This window comes from Euprymna scolopes, chromosome 46 (assembly GCF_053919585.1).
Source record: "Euprymna scolopes isolate OS-2025 chromosome 46, ASM5391958v1, whole genome shotgun sequence".
Lineage (NCBI taxonomy): Eukaryota > Metazoa > Mollusca > Cephalopoda > Sepiida > Sepiolidae > Euprymna > Euprymna scolopes.
The window spans coordinates 10963733-10983871 of NC_136527.1; the positions used below are offsets into that span (position 1 = coordinate 10963733).

A 20139-nucleotide genomic window follows, 5' to 3' on the forward strand; every position below is an offset into this window, starting at 1 on the left:
CATGAGTAAAATTTCAATTAATGAGTTCATAAATGATTCAAGGATGGACCCTAACATCGTCCATCCAGTTGGAAATATTTACACGAACTGATACTTTTTTCTTTTTACACAAGAATCACCATTATCAAGGCCCGGAGGCCACTCGAGAATAAGGGTTAATGGGTATACCTTAGTCAATGTGATTATAGCGTAGTAATCACAAGTTGTGGAAATTTTGTAAATTGAATTACTTAGAGGGACGTTTCATCAAGAACTTGTTTACGTTGGACTTGAAGACAATCAGATTGTAGTCAGCTGGAAAGTAGGCAAACGGAAGAGAGTTCCACAGGCGTGCAGTTCTAAGAAATAAACTTTGTTCATGGAATCTACATTCAGGTTTAGTGTGTGTGTGTGTGGAAAATTATTGATAGTGTTTAGTGTGGAGTGTGGGAAATTATTGATAGTGGTTTTAGCTAGACGATTGTTTTTCGTGAAAGTTTGGTGAGGGGGGACCATAGAATAGATCTAAGCTGCCATGAAAATAACGATGCGTTTTTAATGTTCGCGCGTACGCGTGTTAAATTCAAATCAATTAATGAGAACATGATAAAAAAAAAAAAAAGGATAAAATGATTGGGCTGACCGAGAGCTGAATACCATCCATGTATCTCAAGAGTTTCTGAGCTAGGAAATTTATTACATTTTCACCCCAAACAAGGCACATTACCACTTTAGTGTAGGGAGCTACTGTCAGGGACATAAGCATCAGGGGTACTGTGTAGGGAGTTGGGCAGCAAGATGTCGGTTCACGTTACACTTGAACTTCTGCATGTCAGTACAGTTGCGGAAGCAGGGACCCGGAAGGGAATTCAAAAGTCTAGCTGTCCTGGGGAAGAAACTACTGGAGTAGAAGGCTCTCTTACATCTAGGGATCTCTACTGTGAAGGGGTGGGATTTAGCTGCTTGTCAGGTTTGTTGGGGATATTTACGTCGAGGGGGCACAAGTGCTTGCAGTTCGTTAGAGCATTCACCGTTAAAGTACTTGTAGAACAGGCAGAGGGATGCAACATTTCGTCGATAGGACAGAGGCTGAAGTTTAGATGACAGTTCAGTGCCTATCAGATTGGTGACTCTCTTTTGAACCTTGTCTAGGAGTGAGAGACTAGTAGCAGATGCACCAGCCCAAATATGACAACAATACTCCATACATGGGTGAATGGTGGCCTTATAGAGGTATAAGATACTTTCGGGCGTTAGTATCTTTCTAGCATGGTAGAGAGAAGCCGCCTTCTTCACGGCAGTCCTGACGATACTCTCAATGTAATTGTTCCAACTCATGTTTCCTGTGAGCATTAGGACGAGGAGTTTAAAAGATGTACTTTCAGATAAAGAATCTTTGACCATTGCTATTGGTGGCAGAGAAGGTTTCTTGTAATTATTGAAGGAAAACAAGTTTAGTCGTGGCAGCATTGAATGTGACCATTCATTTATGTCCCCATTCCACTACAGATCGGAGGTCATCTTCTAGGGTCATTTATGAATATTAGGAATAATAGAGGTCCATGGATAGACCCCTGAGGTACTCCCGCATTTGTATCATATTGTTTAGATGTACGACCGTCGAGGACAACCTGGATTTTTCTCTTATCTAAGAAGGATTTAATTATGTTATGCATTCTTCCAGTGATACCATATGATCTGATTTTCCTGAGAAGACCTTCATGCCATACCCTGTCAAAAGCCTTAGATATATCTAGAGCTACCGCTCTATCCTCCCTCGCTTTGTCCAGTGACTGGTATTGTGTAACAGGCTTGCCTAAATCCATATTGTTGGTCAATAAGAAGTTTAGCATCTATAAGATGACTTTTTTTGTTGATAATTCAGGTGTAAATTGCGAAGATTCTTCTTCAGAAATTTTCCAAGGAATTAAAGGACCGAGAGCTGAACACCATCATCGTCTTCCATATCAAAGCTGACCGGTGTGGCGATTAAATGATTATAGGTCAAAAGAAACGCATCTACAAGTTCCACATTCGATATTGGATGTCATTTTTCTCGGAGATCAGCACATACATGTTATACAGTTAGAGCAACGTATCAGGAGTTCATTGTTCGTATTCGGCATAGTAGGTTGGTTGTTTTTGTTTTACGACATATCGACCCTTTAATGTTGAATGCAGTGATTTTGAAGAGTGGACCTGGGAGCAATGGCAATTAAAGGGTAGCTCCACACTCCCCAAAGCCCACAAGCTGGGGTCTCAACATCAGATATAGTTTAAGGTCATATCCAGGACCAGAAAAGTGGAATTGAAAAGTCAGCGCTCCCGACGAAGGGCACTCTGACATGCAAAAATTGCTCTGGGTAACCCCGTCAGCATTCCCCGGTGATTCCAGGCGATTAGAAATAAACTAACCCCCACTCAAAGAAAGAAGGCAAAGCCTGCAAGGGTGGACCACCTAGAACTAAACTCCCGCCACAAACTCAAACTGGACCAGATTGTTACATGAATGGTCTTATCTCTGTTGATTTTAGAGGGTCCAGGATAAACATCCCTAGCTGAAGAGACAATTCATTGTAAAAATAACATTCAAGATGGTTACAATAGTCCGAATAATCAAAATAACGCAAAAAAAAAAAAAAAAATTACCTATTTCTAAAGATGTTTGTGCAAATATAAATCTGTCCTCAAATAAGTTGGACTTTAGATCTAAAAATCAATGTTTTATAAAAATGTCTTATCAATTTCAAAAGTTTCATAATGCAGAGAAAAAAAAAATTGTTTTTGTATTTTATGATAATCAATCGATTATTGATTTTCCAGATTTGTAAACAGATTTTTGTAAACACACACACACGCACTAAAGAAAAACCATTCCCACAAGATTCTGCAGCAAGGGTTAAAAAGTTAAAATGCAAAAATGCGACAAACACAATTTGCAACAACAATCCTTGGCCTTCAGGTCAAGATCAAAGTGTAGTATCTGTTCTTCAATTTCTTGTTCTCTGTCAGTGGAGGAGAAATACTCTAACGACAAACACTGTTGAATTTCAACAATCAGTCACACTCCAAAAATCATATTTTTCATTATGTGATATCGGATTTTTGGCTTTCAATTTAATTTTTATGGACTTCCATTTCTTGTAATAAATAATTTTACCAAGAATTTTTTTTTTTTTTACATAGGCGGCACCACTGATCAAGGCCAAGAGGCCACTCGAGGATAAGGATTAAAGAGTGTACAGTAGACAATTGGACAATATAGCAATTGTTAGTAATAGAAATTCTGTAAATTTGTTAACTTATATGGAACGGCTCATCAAAAACTTGTTTACGTTAGACTTGAAGAAAACCATATCGTAGCCAGCTGGAAAGCAGGAAAACGGAAAACAATTCCATAGGTGTGCAGTTCTAAGAAAGAAGCTTAATTCAATTTTGGCTTTGTAGCAATTTGTTATACGCTTAAATATGATATTTTAATCCTTGCAGATTTCCTATATAGTATTATAGTGTTAATGATCTATCGATTTTTATATATTATAAAGTTGCGATTTCAAAACTTAAAAAAATATATCCATATCACTTGGGTGCATTAGCTTGAATCGAAACCGAAATAAAACTTATGAAAAAAAAAAATATATATATATATATATATATATATAAATACCTCGAGATCCTTCAGCTATAATCAAAACCTAAACCAAAATCAATAAAGAATTCTTGGTAAAATTATTTATTACAAGAAATGGGAATCCATAACAATTAAATGACAGTCACTCGGATGTAAGCGTGACACGCAAAATAAATAACCATACGCTATCCTATTTATATATAGATGATTTTTGGAGTGTGACTACAAATGTAGACTCGGACTAAAAGCTTGTTTTAAACTGAAGGCAAAAAATCTGCTATCACATAATGAAAAATATGATTTTTGGAGTGTGACTAATTGTTGAAATCCAACAGATTTTTTTGTAAGAGTATTCCTATTTACAAGGTCTCCCCACGGGACAGAGTTAGACACCAGGGTCGTTTTTTAATGTGGAAAAAAGGAACAAAAATAAAAATTGCCTCCATCGTGAAGGATTTTTCCTCCACTGACAGAGAACAAGAAATTAAAGTGTAGCATCTGAAGAACAGATACTACACTTTAATCTTGACATGAAGGCCAAGGATTGTTGTAAGAATATTGCCAGTTTGCAAATGGCGTTTGTCGCATTTTTGCATTTGAACTGACTACAATATAGTTGTCTTCAAGTCTAACGTAAACAAGTGGCCTCTTGACCTTGATAAGTGGTGCCGCCTATGTAAAAAAAAAAAATCTTGGTAAAATTATTTATTACAAGAAATGGAAGTCCATAAAAATTAAATGACAGTCACTTGGATGTAGACATGACACACAAAATAGATAACACACACTATCCTATTAATATATAGATGGTTTTTGGAGTGTGACTAAAAAATATAGACTTAGACTAAGAGCTTGTTTTAAATTGAAAGCCAAAAATCCGATATCACATAACAAAAAATATGATTTTTGGAGTGTGACTGATTGTTGAAATTCTACAGTGTTTGTCGTTAGAGTATTTCTCCTCCACTGACAGAGAACAAGAAATTGAAGAACAGATACTACACTTTGATCTTGACCTGAAGGCCAATGATTCTTGTCATAAGTTTATTGCCAGTTTGAAAATGGCGTTTGTCGTATTTTTGCATTTTAACTTTTTAACCCTTGCTGCAGAATCTTGTGGGAATGGTTTTTCTTAAGTGCGCGCGTGTGTGTGTGTTTACAAAAATCTGTTTACAAATCTGGAAAATCAATAATCGATTGATTATCATGAAATACAAAAACAAATTTTTTTTTTCTCTGCATTATGAAATTTTTGAAATTGATAAGACATTTTCATAAAACATTGATTTTTAGATCTAAAGTCCAACTTATTTGAGGACAGATTTATATTTGCACAAACATCTTTGGAAATAGGTCATTTTTTTTTTGCGTTATTTTGATTATTCGGACTACTGTTCCCATCTTGAATGTTATTTTTACAATGAATTGTCTCTTCAGCTAGGGATGTTTATCCTGGACCCCCCTAAAATCAACTGTAATGATCTGGTCCAGTTTGAGTTTGCGGCGGGAGTTTACTTCTGTGCAGTTCTAGGTGGTCCACCCTCGCAGGCTTTGCCTTCTCTTTTTGAGTAGGGGTTAGTTTATAGGTAATCGCCTTGGGCGCCCACACAAGGAAATGCTAACAGAGGTGCCTAGCACAATTTTTGCATGCCAGAGTGCAAGTGGCGATATTTTTTTTTATTACATTTTCACCCCAAACAAGGCATATTGCCACGTTGATGTAAGGGGCTACTATCAGGGGCATGAGCTACTGCGATACTATGTACGAAGTAGAGACAGCAAGATGTCGGTTCACGCTAGACTTGAACTTCTGCATGTCAGTACAGTTGGGGAAGCAGGGACCCAGAAGGGAATTCCAAAGTCTAGCAGTTCTGGGGAAGAAACTACTGGAGTAGAAAGCTCTCTTACATCTAGGGATCTCAACTGTGAAGGGGTGGGATTTTGCTGCTTATCGAGTTTGTCAGGGGTATTTATGTCGAGGGGACACAAGTGCTTGCAGTTCGTCAGAGCATTCACAATTAAAATACTTGGCCTAACGTTCACAGGAAACAAGAGGTGGAACAATTACATTGAAAGCATTGCTAGGACTGCTGCAAATAAGGTAGGCTCTCTCTACTGTGCTAGAAAGCTACTAACGCCCGAAAGTATTCTGTACCTCTATAAGGCCACCATTCGCCCATGTATGGAGTATTGTTGTCATATTTGGGCTGGCGCATCTGCTAGTAGTCTCTCGCTCCTAGACAATGTTCAAAACAGTCTCCAACCTGATAGGTCCTGAACTGAAACTTAGATGACAGTTCAGGACCCATCAGGTTGGAGATTACAGAATACTTTCGGGTGTTAGTAGTTTTCTAGCACGGTAGAGAGAGCCTACCTTCTTTGCAGCAGTCCTGGCAATGCTTTCAATGTAATTGTTCCACATGTTTCCTGTGAACGTTAGGCCAAGCAGTTTGAAAGATGTACTCTCAGATAAAGAGTCGTTGGCTATTGCTATTGGTGGTAGAGAAGGTTTCTTGTAATTATTGAAGGAAGCAAGTTTAGTTTTGGCAGCATTGAATGTGACCATCCATTTTTGTCCCCATTTCACTACAGATTGGAGGTGTTCCTCTAGTGTTTCTGCCATTTCCTTAGATATGTGTTCATTTGTTTTCCTGTCGTGCCTGTTATAAGAGCGTGGTGTTATCAGCATATATACCCATCTTAAAGGCAATTCTGTCAGGGAGGTCATTTATGAATATTAGGAATAATAAAAGTCTAAGGATAGACCCCTGACACACTCCCGCATTTATATCATATTGTTTAGATGTACGACCGTCGAGGACAACCTGGATTTTTCTCTTATCTAAGAAGGATTAATTATTCGTCCAGTGATACTGTATGATCTGATTTTCCTGAGGAGACCTTCATGCCATACCCTGTCAAAAGCCTTAGATATATCTAGAGCTACCGCTTTACCCTCCCTGCTTTGTCCAGTGAATGGTATATACGTTCAGAGATTACAGTTAGGATATCTGCTGTGGAACGGGCTTGTCTAAATCCATATTGTTGGTCGGTCAGAAGTTTAGCATCTTTAAGGTAATGGATTAGAGCTTGATTAATTATGGATTCAAATATTTTGGCGAAAAGTGGGAGGAGACTAACGGGGCGATAATTTAATGGGTCAGTTCTTTCGTGCTTGAAATTACGTTTTTTTCCGCAACTATATGCAGTGAATAGAGACATTTTAGGAATATCCGTTCCCATTATGGTTCTTTCGAGAATAGTGAATTTCAGAGGAAATTAAAATGCATTTTCCAAATCGAACTTCCAAGAAATCGTCGAACAAAAAAGCAAAAAAAAGATTACATACTATCAATAAGTCAATACATTTTTTTTTCTCTCATTTACAAAAAGGCAGAATTGTGAAAAAAAAATAGCTGATTTGAAAAGAATTAAACCAGCTGAAGAATTGATAATAAAAATATTGGCTTCTTTTGTTGCTTCAAAGAAGGTGGGTTCTTTTTCCATCGAGCAAGAAGACTACTCATACCTGAGAGTATCCTATGTCTCTACAAGGCTACCATTCGTATTATTGCTGCCACATCTGGACTGGTGCTCGTCTGAACTTTATTCTCTGGTCCCCCCTCGCCAATCTTTCACAAAAAACACCCGTCTAGCTGAATCCACTGTGAAAAATTACCCCCACTCTTTATCTGTGCCTAAATCAAAACGTGGATTTCATGAACAAAGCTTCTTTCTTAGAACTGCACGCCTGTGGAACTCTGTTCCATTTGCCTGCTTCCCACCTGACTACAACTTGGATGTATTCAAGTCCAACGTTAACAAATTCCTAATGAACCGCCCCCTTAAGTAAACACTTCATCAAATCTCCACACTAACGCCTTTCAGAATACCTCCCCCTACACATACACACACCTCCCCATGTTAAGAACGGCTTTCGGAATAAACCACCCCACCTCCCCATGTTAAGAACAGCTTTCGGAAGAACCTCCCTACTACCTCACCATGTTAAGAATGGCTTTCAGAAAAAAAAAATCCACCTCCCCATGTTAAGAACGGCTTTCGGAATTGCGTTGAGTTAACTAACACAGATTATCTGCTCACTGCAGCATGCGCGCACATGCTCAATATACCATTTCATTGAAACAACAAAGATGGCGGCCAAATAAAACTACTAGAAATTACATAACAAAATACAGGTATTTTATTTTTATCTTGAAAACTTTTTGTCTGCGCTAATTTTCCCTGTGATATTTGTTTTCAGCATACCTGAAAGCCTACAAAAGTCGTCATTTTTTAAGAAAATGTTCAGGCGTTTCCAGTTGGCATAACGGTGAGCATCGACCCTTAATTTTTCAGGCTTAAGCACCAAATACAAATTTCTTTCAATAGTTATGCTTAAGATGGCATCTTCTTCGAAAACCATGCATACTAAACGGATGCATTTTAGTAATATCCGTACTGATTATTGTCCTGTTAAGACTGGTAAATTTCAGAGGAAATTAAAAAAAAATAGCAAAGTAATATCAATAAATCAATACTGACAATAATGACCAAATGGTAACATCAAATAAAAAAAGATCTGTTTAGCACAGCTGGGCTATATGTATACAGGGTGGAACGATAAAATTATCGCCTTAGAGAAGACAACATGATTCCATTTCCGTTTGGTGAAAACTGGTTTTCTTTTTTTGTTGCAGACCATCTACTAGTTGGCCAGTTGTGTACAAATCCCAAGAGCGATAGGAGCCTTCTATCATGTCTGGAAGTGACACAATGTTCGACAAGCGAGATCAGAGATTCACCGCTGTACAATTCATGCTCTCTAACGATCAGAGTTATGACAACAGGACCATTGCCAGCACCGTAAAAATGCATTACTAGACTGTCATGAATAACAGGGACATGCCAAGGGTGATGAAAATTAAGTTTTAAGCCATGGTTATAGTATTTGGTGTGGTTTCAATGAGGGCCAAATTATGCCATCTCACATCTTTGAAGTCGGCTTGAAAGTCAACACCAAAATGTACCTGGATGTGCTGAAGAGTGTGGTGATCCCCTGGTGCAATCAGGTGGCCGCTCCCAGACCCTGGGTGTGGCAGCAAGACTCGGCACAAAAGATCTAGCCTTGGCTTTAGAAGGAGTGCTACGACTTTGTACCTTTCTCCTTCCCCGACCTGAGCCCGTTGGACTACAGTCATACGTCGAGAACATCCCCAACATGACCTCCCACAATTGATTGGCGACATCCGCCGAATATTCACCACGCTTCCGCTGGCACTTACGGAAAAGGTATGCTCCCAGTTCTGAACCCGTATGGAGGCAGTGACTGAGGTTAAAGGCGGCTACATTGAATATATGTCAGTTCTACTACACAATCAAGTAACCCGAATTTATTTTTTTCAATAAAAGTTTTAAAATAAAGCTGTAGTGTTGTTTTATTTAGAGCGACAATTTTATCGTTTCACCCTGTACATATATTAATATATTTACTTTATCTGGTCTTTAATTTCACTTTGTTCCACCTGCACATGTTGAGCTTCTTATATCCTGATAGATCTGTATATAGAAATATATTCATATTCTTTAAACCCATTTGATATATATATATATATATATGTATATATATATATATATATATATATATACTAGCAGTTCAGCCCGGCTTTGCTTGGGCCCTTTGTACTGTTCATAAATTTATGTACATATATCTATAATATAAAGCTGTGTGTGTGTGTGTATCTGGTCACGAATAGGCTCCTATATGGTTGACTATTTTAAAAAACTGATTACATATAATGATAGATGTATCGAGACACAGGAATGGGTACGTTTGATCCTGCAGAACGGTGGTTCATTAAAATTGTGGGGTCTGCGTTCTCGCCTGGTCCACAAAGTATAGAAATAAAAAATTAAAACAAAACGTTTACAAGTGTTTTTGATATAGATGTACATAAGAATACTTTGATAAGTATGTTTAACTTAAATAGGGATGGTATAATAAAATTGTGGGGTCTGCATTCGCGCCTGGCCTCCATAGAATGGAAATAAGCACAAACTTTAATAAAGACTTTTCATATCTATCTGCGTAAGTATACTTTGATAATTATGTTTCAGTTTGAAGAAATATGGTATAATAAAATTATGGGGTGTTCGTTCGCGCCTGACCTCCATGGAAATATGTTACAAAGTTTAACAAGGTTTTTTAATATAGATCCACAGAATATTGTAATAAGCGTTTCAGTGTGAACAGGTATGGTATAATAAATTATGGGGTTTATCTATTTTATTTTTACTTTCATCATATTTTGCTTTGGTTTTGATACCCCCAAATTCGAAGCTATCTCTTTACAACCCTTCATTTTCATAACCTATCATACTTTCATAAATCAAATTCCATTTTCTGTAGACTGTTTTAGAACCCAGTCAACGACGGGTACTTTTTTTAGTATATATATATATATATATATATATATATATAACTATATATTAAAAAGTTTTACCTATGCCCAGGTAACCTACATCTAAAATTTCAAGTGTTTAGATCCAAAATTGGCAGAGGAGTTTGGTAGAGTCTGCAAAGGTTAACTCTTTCAACTTTGACCTTTTGGCAAGCTGATTAAAAAGCTCACTATATGTCTGAATACCCTTTATGTAAAATTTCAAATGTTTAGACTAAAAATTGGCCGAGTAATTTGGTAGAGATCGCAGAAGTCAAATTATTTTAACTTTGACCCCAATTTTGACCCCTTAACATTTGTTTTGGGCTCAAATCAAATTAAAACGTTTAAGTAACCTACATCTAAAATTTCTGATGTACAGATCCAAAATTGGCGGAGGAGTTTGGTGGAGTTTTCAAAGGTCAAATCATTGAATATTGACCCCTTGACAGCAAAATTTCTTGCCGAAAACACATTAAAAAGATTTTCCAAAATCTCAATACCTCTTATTTCAAAACTCGAGTCTGTAGACTGAAAATTGACAGTAGTTTGGTAGGGAAATGTACACACACACAGAAAGACAATTTTAGTTTCACACATATATATATATATATATATATATATATATATATATATAATATAATGCTGAATGTGTGTGTCTGTGTGTGTGTGTCTGGTCACGAATAGGCTCCTATATGGTTGACTATTTTAAAAAACTGATTACATATAATGATAGATGTATCGAGATACAGGAATGGGTATGTTTGATCCTGCAGAACGGTGGTTCATTAAAATTGTGGGGTCTGCATTCGCGCCTGGTCCACAAAGTATGGAAATAAAAAAAAGTTAAAAATTAGAAAGAAAAAAAAACGTTTACAAATGTTTTTGATATAGATGTACATAAGAATACTTTGATAAGTATGTTTTACTTAAATAGGGATGGTATAATAAAATTGTGGGGTCTGCATTCGTGCCTGGCCTCCATAGAATGGAAACAGGCACACACTTTAATAAAGACTTTTCATATCTATCTGCATAAGTATACTTTGATAATTATGTTTAAGTTTGAAGAAATATAGTATAATAAAATTATGGGGTGCTCGTTCGCGCCTAACCTCCATAGAATGGAAATATGTCACAAAGTTTAACAAGGTTTCTTAATATAGATCCACAGAATATTGTGATAAGTGTTTTAGTGTGAACAGGTATGGTATAATAAATTATGGGGTTTATCTATTTTATTTTTACTTTCATCATATTTTGCTTTGGTTTTGATACCCCAAATTCAAAGCTATCTCTTTACAAGCCTTCATTTTCATAACCTATCATACTTTCATAAATCAGAGTCCATTTTCTGTAGGCTGTTTTTGAACCCAGTCAATGACGGGTACTTTTGCTAGTATATATATATATATATATATATATACAGCTTACTATTATGATAAATTAACTGCTAAAACACAGTAATTATATTCATACATATCTCCCTGATACTGTATTAACTAGTTTAATTGAAGACAAAAACTAGAAATAAAGAATGTAAAATAAGCAATTTCTATTGGCTGTGCAAATCACATGACTGGTGTCAACCAATCAATGCAGTTTCAGTGAAAATAGCAACTGCAAAAAAGCATAGAATTTTATTTCTGTCAGTGTTGCTTCGTCGAAGACAGCCGTTCATTTTCACACGCAGATATGACTAATTTAATTAAAACCTACGAAAATAAATGCATGTGAAGCGAACATTTTGCTTCCATTTTTTTTTCTGTGCTTAAAAAAAAAAAAAATGCAACGATGTAAATATAGCAGAATTTACTTGCACACCAAACTCCGCATCATTTTCATCGTACTCAGTTTAACATCTCTTTTATATGCTGGCAAGTGTTGGACGACTTTTAGAAATTTACTTTCAACCTAATCTATCTCTGGCCAGGTCTTTTTCTCTAAAGCCTACTCTTATTACTACCTCCCCCGTGACTGACCCTGCTACCTCAACTGTTTTACATCTACTAATCCAAGATCTCTCAACCATTCTTTTAATGTGACCAAACCAACAAAGTCTCCTGTTCTGTAGATATCTCACTGCTGATGCAATTTTCTATCTATACAGAAGCCAAGTACGTCCAAGGATGGAGTACTGCTACCACATCTGGGCAGGAGTTGTTAAAAACAGCATATCCTGCTTTGACAGAGTACAAAATAGACTATGTAGTTTGGTGGGGGGTGCCCTTTTCTCTTTTCTGTGGCCTCTCTCCCACAGACGTTGCAAGCCTGTCATTGTTTCATCATTATTTCCATGGGAAGTGCGCGCCTGAGCTCCGGTTTCTGGTCCCCCCCCCCTCGCCAATCTTTCATGAAAAACATCCGTCTTGCTGAAACCACTGTCAGTAATTTTTCCCACTCTTTATCTGTGCCTGGATCAGGGCATAGATTCCATGAACAAAGCTTCTTTCTTGGAAGTGCACGCCTGTGGAACTCTCTTCCGTGTTGCCTGTTTCCCACCTGACTACAACTTGGAAGTTTTCAAGTCCAACATAAACAAATTCCTGACAAACCGCCCCCTTAAGTTAGACACTTTATCAGATCTCCAATACTAACGATTACTATGATAATACCCCATTAATTACTGTACACACAATAACCCTTATCCCCGAGTGGCCTCCAGGCCTTGATAAGTGGTGACTTCCTTGTAAAAAAAAAAAAAATCTCCCTCTACTATTAAGATTTTCTCAGATCCATCCTTATCAATTCCTCCCATGTTTTCTTTGGCTTTCTTTTTACCATCTTTCTTAGAACTGCACGCCTGTGGAACTCTGTTCCGTCTGCCTGCTTCCCACCGGACTACAACTTGGATGTCTTCAAGTCCAATGTTAACAAATTCCTGATGAACCGCCCCCTTAAGTAAACACTTCATCAACTCTCCACACTAACGTAATGTACTTGCAATAACCCTTATCCCTGAGTGGCTTTCGGGCCTTGATAAGTGGTGATCACTGTGTAAAAAATTTTTTTAAAAGAACCTGACCCTGCTACCTTAACTGTTCTACATCTATTAATCCACGAATTCTCATCCATTCTTCCAACGTGACCATACCAACAAAGTCTCCTGTTCTGCACACATTCATATCGAGGCAGTGGATTGAGGCTGAAGGCAGCTACATTACTGTAGTGGAGTCGGAAACGGTGAAAGTAAGAACACGACAACTTGGTGAGAATAGGGTCGACCAAAACATTGTGAACGTAACAATCAAGATGGGGACAGTAATCCGTTATAATGCAAATAACCTATCTCTGGCCAGGTCTTTATCCTTATCTCAAATCCATCCTTATTTTCTTCCATCTTTTCATTGGTTTTCCCTTGCAAACTCTCGGCCATTTTTTTTTTTAATGTGGCCATACCAACAAAGTCTCCTGTTCTGTACGCATCTCCCTACACTACCAAAATTTTCTCACTTCCTCCTGTGTTTTCCCCGACCTTCTTTTTATTAATACAAAAAAAACAAACTCCGATCTACTGGTCATCTTTGAAAGTGAATAGTGGTCAACCATCCTTGGAACAGCTCACAGACAGTAGAACATCTTTAATAAAAAAAATCTCACCTGTCTGTTTAAATGTATGTATGTATGTATGTTTTATGTCAGGTCATGTCATATGCTACTGGTACCATGTAACCCAGTACTACCTGCCTCATGGTCGGGTCACCGGCGACAAAACTGGTTCCCCCCACCACACTTGTTTGGTGAGGAGGGTGGCTAGTCTCCCTGAAGGATTAAAAACAAGACCTTCCAAAAGGGCGAATGAACCTTTTTTCGGGGTCAACGGCCAACTAGCACCATGTGTATATGTGTATTGGGGTGGTGAGGGCTCCCGTAAGCCGTGGTGAGGGCAACCTTTCTAGGAGAAGCAAATCTCTGATTTAAAAAACCATAAAGCGGGAGACCAGTACCCGCATTAAGCTGGTCTGCAGTTTAACTTGTTGCTGGCTATCTTGCTCTTGTTTGTTGCTGGATCTCAACATTTTGAACCGAGAGAGAGACTTAGCTGTCGTACAAAGCTAAGACTCTGTAACATCATCTTTGTATAGATACTCCCTCAGGCATTTGTCTATTAAAATGGTCCTGTGGCGATGGAAGTCATTTTTGGGCTCATGGACTTTGTCTTTGAGGGAGTGGCACTTGTCTGACAAGACGTTGCAATCATCATCATGTTTGCCTAAAACTTTCGACAGAGGCAACAGATTTTCACGAGATTGGTATCATTTTGAAGCTCAACCCTTCGGACGACAAACGTAACAAAATTGGCTAAAAACATTAATTCCTTCACCCTCAACTGGGAACTTTTCTACAAGGAGAGGTCGCTTTTTTCGCCGATATTTTCGAAAGACATCACCTCTTTTCGATTGACTAGCTTTAATTAAAACCTTCGCCACTTCCGGTTTGGTGATGGACGTCACTTTTTTTTCACATTCTTTTCCTCCTTCGCATTACAGGTTCGACCCTGCCTCCCTACCACCTACTACTTTTTTTTTTTTGCTTAACGCACACATCCAAACACCCGGGCAACACCGGGCACCCAGGCTAGTCTATAATAATTATAATAGGTTTATAATTATTTTGAGTTTTTTTTTTTGTGTGTTTTTTTTATTTACAATAAGTCTTTTTATTTTATATTTTTTTACGTCACATCCAACCCCTTTTTTCTATTCCTTTTCAGTCTGTACCATTTTTATATTGTAAATTACGACACAAACATATTCTAGTAAAAAAGGCATGCTCCAAATTTGGACACCGGACCTCTATCCAATCATGGCTGACAGAATGAGAACATGCTACTACCATGAAATTCCATACAGATTAGCGAGTTCCACAAAGATTCCCGAGTTCAACACGATACACCTGGAAAGGGTTAACCGAAACATTGTGAACGTAACACTCAAGATGGGGACAGTAATCCGTTATAATGCAAATAACCTATCTCTGGCCAGGTCTTTATCCTTATTTATCTCAAATCCATCCTTATTTTCTCCCATGTTTTCATTGATCTTCCCCTGCAAACCCTCGGCCATTTTTTTTAATGTGGCCATACCAACAAAGTCTCCTGTTCTTTATGCATCTCCAAGATTTTCTCAAATCCATCCTTATTAATTCCTGCAATGTTTTCCTTGACCTTCTTTTTACCAACTGACGTTGCTACCTTAACTGTTCTACATCTACTAACCCAAGAACCCTCATCAATTTATTTCAACGTGACCATACCAACAAAGTCTCCTGTTCTACACACATATCCCTATACTGTCCAGATTTAATCTTCCTCTGAGGTCACCAGATCTAATTAAAGCTAAAATTATGCATTTGAACGTATGATTCTCATATCATTTCTCTCCATGCAACACATATCCTCAACCCTTACTGTTCAGGTTTCATTTTTTTTTTTTTTTTACATGGAGTTCACCACTTATCAAGGCCCAATGGCCACTCAGGGATAAGGGTTATTGTGTGTACAGTAATCAAAGGGATAGTGTAGCAATAGTATTGGAGAATTGGTAAGTTGTCATTACTTAGGGGGGGGCGGTTCATCAGGAATTTGTTTGTGTTGGACTTGAAGACATCCAGGTTGAAGTCGGGAGGGAAACAGGCAAGCGGAACAGAGTTCCACAGGCGTGCAGTTCTAAAAAAGAAGCTTTGTTCATGATATCTACGTTTTGATTTAGGCACAGATAGGGAGTGGGGAAAATTATTGACAGTGATTTCAGCTACTCGGGTGTTTTTTGTGATAGATTGGCGAGGGGGGACCAGAGAATGGAGCTCAGACGAGCACCTGCTATGGAAATAACGATAGAACAATGACAGGCTCGCTACGTCTCTTCTGTGGGAAAGAGGTTGCAGGGTAGAGAAAAGGGCATCCCCCACCAAGCCACGGAGTCTATTTTGTACTCCGTCAAGGCAGGATAGGCTGTTTTTTTGCAGCCTCCGCCCAGATGTGGCAGCAGTACTCCATCTTTGGACGTACTTGGCTCTTATAGATAGAGAATTGCATCATTAGTGAGATATCTTCTGGAGCGGTAGAAGGATCCCACCATTTTCCCAGCGACCTTGGCCACAGACTTGATGTATGTGTTCCATTTAAGATCAGGTGTAAAGGTCAAACCCAGGAGCTTATCAAATCCTGGGGCTTCCCTTAGACGAGAGCCAGCCATTTCAATTGATGCCAGATGGGGATCAGAGCGTTTATGATGTAGAGATAGGAGCTTGGTCTTAGATGAATTAAAGGTAACCAGCCACCTCTTTCCCCACTGTACCACGCGCTCAAGATCAGAGGAGAGAGAATCAGAGAGAACTTTTGTCATTTAAGGCCTTTGATGTGTTGCCATAGATGGTCGTGTCATTAGCATAGACGTCAACAAATGATTTAAGTATGTATTTAATTTGCTATTGTTCTTTAATTTCTAGCTGACCTTATTTTAATTCAGTTTTCATAAAAAGAATTGAACAATTAAAATTCCTTTTACAACAACATATCTAAACTATTTTATGTGAAACTGAACATTGCGAAATTCTTTTCTGAATCTATTTCTGAGTCTTGCTTACAAGGTTCGAATCCCGGTCTATCCTAATCTCATTTTTCCTAATCTAATGTTTTTTTTACTTACAAAAAAAGGACTCTTTTCTTGTAACATATGTGTATGGACTTAAAAGAATTCAGACAATGCTGGATTTTACACATAATTGACGCATCCACTAGGTACTCTGCTGCCAGGCTGATTAAAACGAAGAAGAGCGAAGAAACTATTCACAACATTTTTTTTATGTGGATAGCATATTTTGGAGTTTCTAAACGCTTCTTGAGTTATGAGTGAGAATTCAATAATGATGGTTATGGAGAGATAAACGAAAAAATGAATATCAAAACTTGCACTACAGTTAAATTTCCCATAACTATAGAATGTCGAAACCATTTCTGCAGACAAAGAATTCTTACTAACCTATTTTTCGACCTAACTTATTTTCAATATATTTTTCAATTGCTATTGTTCGTCCTTCTCTAGCTGACCTTATTTTAAGGATACTCTCAGGTGTGAGTAGTATTCTAGCTCGATAGAAGAACCCAGCTTCTTTGCAGCAGCCTTTGCAATGTCCTCAATGTATTTTTTCCAGTTTTATTTATTCCGTCATCGCTATTACTTGGTTTTACTGGGTCAGGAGAGACTAGTTGGGGTGAGAAATTCGTAGAACTATTTCGACCTAACTTATTTTTCAATATGTTTTTAATTTGCTATTGTTCGTTCTTCTCTAGCTGACCTTATTTTAATACAGTTTTCATAAAAAGAATTAAGCAATTAAAATTGCTTTTACAACAACATATCTAAACTATTTCATGTGAAACTGAACAATGCGAATTCCTTTCTGACTATTTCTGAACCTTGCTTACAAGGTTCGAATCTCGGTCTATCCTAATCTCATGTTTTTTTTTTTTTGACTTATCTAACCTTTTCTTGTAACATTTAACGGATTGCATCATCTTGAAAATGATGAGTATAAAAGCGCCTCAAGTCGACCGCAGTATGGCCTCAAGTAAGACGTCCATGATGAATTTCGACGAAGATCACTACAGTAAATTTGTTCAGAGCTGACTATTATTAGTAACACTAATTTGATTATGCAAGCGACATAAATTCTTCTGCTTCGCTTTCGCCATTTCTTTCTTGTAGTGTGCAATAAACTGGCAGGTTCTGCGAATTCTGTTAACTCAAATTACCGCAAAACATCTTCAGGTAAATTCAAAGGAGAGTTTGTCTTGTTGATTACTTTTAATTAAACACTAGACTAATTAGAATTAGCTGATTTAATTGCCGTTTGGGTTGCGGATGTTTCTTATTTAAGGATTGGCGTAAGCGGAGAGAGAGAAGTATGTCACTGCTGGAAAAGATTTGTTCATCGTTCTGGAAGCCATAGGAATGAGCAGAAATTTTCGGAAGGTGGGAGAGAGAGATAGCAAGAGGGAAAGAGGAAGAGAGTAAGAGGAAAAAAGGCAGAGTGGAGAAAGAGAAGGAAAACAAAGAGGTAGAGAGGGGGAGGGGAGAAAAATAGAAAAGAGAAGAGGGAACAAGAGAAAGATGGGAGGATTCAAAGAAGAGGGGAGGAATGAAAGTAAGGGTGAGTGAGAAGGGGAACAAGAGAAGGAGGGGAGAATGAAAGAAAGATGAGAAACGAGAGAGGGGGATGGAGAATCAAGAGAGAGGGATGGAGAAATAAGAGAGAGGGATGGAGAAATAAGAGAGAGGGACGGAGAAATAAGAGAGAGGGACGGAGAAATAAGAGAGAGGGACGGAGAAATAAGAGAGAGGGACGGAGAAATAAGAGAGAGGGACGGAGAAATAAGAGAGAGGGACGGAGAAGTAAGAGAGAGGGACGGAGAAATAAGAGAGAGGGACGGAGAAATAAGAGAGAGGGAAGGAGAAATAAGAGAGAGGGAAGGAGAAATAAGAGAGAGGGAAGGAGAAATAAGAGAGAGGGAAGGAGAAATAAGAGAGAGGGAAGGAGAAATAAGAGAGAGGGAAGGAGAAATGAGAGAGAGGGAAGGAGAAATGAGAGAGAGGGAAGGAGAAATGAGAGAGAGGGATGGAGAAATAAGAGAGAGGGACGGAGAAGTAAGAGAGAGGGAAGGAGAAGTAAGAGAGAGGGAAGGAGAAATAAGAGAGAGGGATGGAGAATCAAGAGAGAGGGAAGGAGAATCAAGAGAGAGGGATGGAGAATCAAGAGAGAGGGAAGGAGAAATAAGAGAGAGGGAAGGAGAAATAAGAGAGAGGGATGGAGAAATAAGAGAGAGGGACGGAGAAATAAGAGAGAGGGATGGAGAAATAAGAGAGAGGGATGGAGAAATAAGAGAGAGGGATGGAGAAGTAAGAGAGAGGGAAGGAGAAATAAGAGAGAGGGATGGAGAAGTAAGAGAGAGGGATGGAGAAGTAAGAGAGAGGGATGGAGAAGTAAGAGAGAGGGATGGAGAAGTAAGAGAGAGGGATGGAGAAGTAAGAGAGAGGGAGTGAGAAGTAAGAGAGAGGGATGGAGAAGTAAGAGAGAGGGATGGAGAAGTAAGAGAGAGGGAAGGAGAAATAAGAGAGAGGGATGGAGAAATAAGAGAGAGGGAAGGAGAAATAAGAGAGAGGGAAGGAGAAATGAGAGAGAGGGATGAAGAAATAAGAGAGAGGGATCTGGGGGGGACAAGAGAGATGGGGGAAACAAGATAGAAAGAGAGGGAACAAGAGCGAGAGAAAAAGGAAACGAGAGAGTGGAGAAGAGGAAACGAGAGAGTGGAGAAGAGGAAACGAGAGAGTGGAGAAGAGGAAACGAGGGAGGGAAAGAAAAGGTAAAATAAAACGTTAAAAAAGAAAGGCAAAAACGAGAGGTAAAGAAAAGGTAAAAAAAAAAAGGGAAAAAAAAAAAGGGAAAAAAAAAAAAAAGGGAAAAAAAAAAAAAAGGGAAAAAAAAAATGATTAAAAAATGGAAAGGTAATCAAAGCGAAAAGGGGAAAAAAAGAGTGAAAGGGCCGAGAAAGGAAGAAATAGTTAAAATTATTGGAATTAAAATTTTATTTTACAGATTTCATATTTTTTAAATATTTGTGAAAGAAATGAGAATGATGAAATCAAAGACAAGAGTTGTGGTAAATGTACTTACTCACCTTCTGGAAATGTGCAAAAATAAGTGAATCAAAATTTTTTTTTACCTGAAAAGATAGGAAATAACAGGTGAAAATGTGATAAAAAAAATTGTTTAAATAAATTATTTTAAATTAAAAATTAAAATAATTCTTTAAAAGAAAAGAATAATTAAATGAAAACATTTTTCTAAATAAAATATAAAGAAAAAGTTTTTAAATTAAAATAAATATTGTAAATGAAAAAATTAAAATAATTCTTAAAAAAGAAAAGAATAATTAAATGAAAAAAATTTGTCTAAATAAAATATTAAGAAAAAAGCTTTTAAATTAAAAATTAAAATAATTTTAAAAAAGAAATTTTTAAAAAATTGTTTAAATAAAATATTAAGAAAAAAGCTTTTAAATTAAAAATTAAAATAATTTTAAAAAAG

The 20139-nt window shown here is 37.6% G+C and overlaps 1 protein-coding gene across 17 annotated transcripts in view; it reads right to left on the bottom strand.

Annotated features, from left to right (window-relative positions):
- The window catches only part of LOC145270991 (protein numb-like), a 464442-nt gene that overhangs the window by 241013 nt on the left and 203290 nt on the right, over positions 1 to 20139 (bottom strand). For 2 of the 17 annotated variants that reach the window (XM_080126558.1, XM_080126543.1), the window contains exon 2: positions 19730 to 19774. The exons of the other annotated variants lie outside the window; for them this stretch is intronic. The gene's annotated coding sequence lies outside the window, so the exon portion shown is untranslated. The remainder of the gene's footprint in view (positions 1 to 19729; positions 19775 to 20139) is intronic. 17 annotated transcript variants of the gene reach the window in all.